We start from the raw sequence: 3653 nt of genomic DNA on the forward strand, positions 1-3653 counted from the left end.
ATGCGTAATCGCCCTGACCTCAATCTTTCTCTGTGAATTATGGAAAGAGAGTTCTCTGAAAATGAGGCATGTGCAAAAAAGTTCCACCAGGCTCCCCACCCTCCCCTCATTTCATCCTTCCCAACTTAATAAGGACCATGGTTTATTAGCTGTTCCCTTCCAGCTCGCCTTGTCCTGTGCCTGCACACGTGAGACTAAAAATACCCATGTCTCCTATTAGAGGTTCTGCCCAGGAACAGGAAGGGCTGGAGCCCGCACTGACACTGAAAACCGGCTCACTTGTGCCCCCTGGGATCTAGGCCACTGGGCCTGTCCTGCTTGGGGCAGATGGGCACCAGCTTCCTCCCGACAGTCCCCAGGGATCCCCAGTAATGATCAAAAGGCTGTTCTGACTTCATGTGTGTGTGTGTGTGTGTGTGTGTGTGTGTTTTAATTTACTTATTTATGTTTTTGGCTGTGTTGGGTCTTCGTTTCTGTGCGAGGGCTTTCTCTAGTTGCGGCAAGCGGGGGCCACTCTTCATCACAGTGCGCGGGCCCCTCACTATCACGGCCTCTCTTGTTGCGGAGCACAGGCTCCAGACACGCAGGCTCAGTAGTTGTGGCTCACGGGCCCAGTTGCTCCGTGGCATGTGGGATCTTCCCAGACCAGGTCTCGAACCCGTGTCCCCTGCATTAGCAGGTGGATTCTCAACAACTGTGCCACCAGGGAAACCCTTCATGTGTGTTTTTGTTCAGATACTCCAAATCCATTTTCTGGGAGTCTCCTCACCACCCCATCAGACAGCCTCCCACCATGAGGCAAGAGGGCTCTTCCCCAGGGGACACGCGTCACCAGGAGCACAGCTCTGGGCCCCGTAAGTGGCCCACCCAAGTCTTAGCCTACTCCCGGAAAAGACATCTGTGCCCTTTCTATTAAAACACTCTGTGAGGCTTGGTGTGAGCACCAGGCCCATCTAGAAGCCAGAGTTGGTACACTGGTGAAACTGTGTGAACAGATTTCTTGCTCCTTTGTTTCTGGGCCAATAAAACAGACACAAAGGCATCAGCCCAGCCTTGGGTTAGAGCGAGCACGACGTGAGTTCACGGAAGGAAAAATGCAGAATTCTGCACAGAAGTAGGTGACAGCAGGTGGACGAACTTTGAAGCAGGAAGTAGGTGTGAGGACGCCTTGCTTCCATCGGAGAGAGAAGCAGATCGAGGAACATGCAAGGGGCATTTCAATAGCTCGGCAATAAACACTTGGTGAAGCTGAAGGGGTGATCTCTCCATGGGCTTTCATGTGCCACTGGATACCTCTCTTGGCATGGCCTGAGATATTTTGGAAGTGATGATGAAAGACAAATTGATTTTCATCATACCCATCCACAGGAAAAGGCCAAGAACGCCAGCGAGTATAAAGACTCCAAAATTTAAACTACCTGGAACTTGGATGTGGTTCTTCCCACAGGTGCATCTCATTATATGCAAGAAAGGGGGTTGGAATGAGCCATGGACAGAAAAATAGGGACTGGTGATGAGGGTGTCATGGACAGAAATACTGACAGGGAACGGCTGATGGGCCATCGGGGAGAGACATACCAGAAAGGTTGAGAATGGAAACCGTGTTTAACAGAAATGTCACAGCTCTGGCTCCCGGCTGTGGTGAGGTGGGGCGGCTGCGTGGGACTGAACAACACTGTCAGAACCAAACTCTCCCCAGATCCATGCTCCAGATGGTTCCGCCAGGAGCGGGGGAGGCGCTTTTAGAGCTGCTTGTCCTCATTTAACCTTCTCCTCCATCCCCTGAAGGTCCGAGGGAGACACAGAAGAGCAAGTGCTACCAGTCTCTGGACGGCTGGTACCCCTCTCGGCTAAAGGGAGAGGTCTTGCTGTCTGGGAGCGCCCATTCCACCCCATTTGATTCAAATATTTATCGAGTGCCTCTTGTGTGCGAGACACATAGGAGGCACAGGAAGGGGGACTCAGGAATGAGGAGACCATGAGTCGGTCCTCAAAGACCTTAACGTGATCCCAGCGTGGCCATGACCTCACCATAGACTTTGCTCTGAAATAGGAAAGCTCTAGGTAGTTTGGAAGAGTATTCATTTTTCAAACTGATATTTAAATGTTTGTGCCATTCCAGTAGGAAAAAGGAACTAAGGATTCAAACTATTTAAGGTTTAATGATTTCACACACACACACACACACACACACACACACACACACACACGTAAATTTATGTAAAAGATATTGTTCAATCTCAGTGGTAAATTTAAAATGAAAATTAGAAAGAGTTACCATGTACCAATTATATTATGACAAAGGTTCACACAATGACAGTATTCACTGCTTGTGAGGGTCTACAGGGAGGTGGACCTACACAGCTAGTGAGATTGTAAACAGGCACGATTTCTCTGGAAAGTGATTGGACATTATATCGATTTCTCTGGAAAGTGATTGGACATTATATCTATCTCAAGCCTTAAAATAGTCATAACATTTGACTCAAGTAATTCCACTACCTGGAATCTACTTCTAAAGAAATAATCAGAAATGTGGTCAAAGGTATAAGCACACAGATATTTATCAACCTATTATTTATAAAAGTGGAAAATGCAAAACAAACTAAAAGTTCAACAACAAGAAAATAGAAAAATGGATTGTGGTACATCAGTATAGTGGGTGATGAAGCAGCCTTTTAAATTAGGTTTTGAATACCTTTTAGTAAACTATTCACTACCTGTGTTGAGACTAAAAAAATCACGAGACCAAACACTCTATATGATGTGATCCCAGTTTTATTTTTTAAATAAGTATATACACATCTATATGTGTGCATATATGTATATACACACACACATTTATTATATATGTTGTAATAATTATATGTTGTAGTTGAAGGAAATACTAAACAGCAAAATGTTTAAAAGTGATTATCCCTGGATGATGAGATTGGGTGATTTTATTTTCTTCCCTATATAACGCTTGCATTTCCTAAATTTTCAATAATGAGCATGGGTTTGGCAGGATGACTTGTTTCACAGACCCCTCTAGGGAGCCCTGCAGGGGGTGGTCCCACCCTCACCCGGAACACTCACCTGTGTCTGAGGGTTGAGCTGGGTCTGCCCTCCAGCTGGAGTGGAGGCCCCTCGTGTCACCTGCCTGCTCCACCAGCGCCTGGCACCTGCCTGTGTTCCTTCCTGCTCTGAGCCCAGCTCCCCACCTCACCTGGGCACTTCGCACCACACTCCCAGATGCCCTTTCATCACACAGCCCAACTGTGGTGTCTGACGATCTTTTCACACCAACATCCCCTTACCCAGCAGCCTCTCCAGAAGCCCAGCCTGTCACAGTATGTACCCTCAGGCCTCCCCCTCGTGAACACTCCCTGCTCTCCCTTCCCTGCTGACAACATCCATCACGGCTCAGGTTGGCAGCAGGAGCCCCACCCACTGCAGGCCTCCCCTCATGCTGATCCCCTGCTGCTCTGGGGCTCCCCTCTGAGCCCTCCTCCCTGTTCTGCGGCATCAACCAGACCACCCTGCTTTCACTTCCTGAAACGTGTCATCTTCTTTCTCACCTCCAGCACTCTCCCTGCCCCCCACCCCCTCCCCCACAGGCTGTTCCTCAGCCTGGAAAGTCCTCGCCCTTCTTCTGGGGCCATTCCGACTCA

The sequence above is a fragment of the Lipotes vexillifer genome, unplaced genomic scaffold (assembly GCF_000442215.2).
Source record: "Lipotes vexillifer unplaced genomic scaffold, Lipotes_vexillifer_v1.1 scaffold86, whole genome shotgun sequence".
Lineage (NCBI taxonomy): Eukaryota > Metazoa > Chordata > Mammalia > Artiodactyla > Lipotidae > Lipotes > Lipotes vexillifer.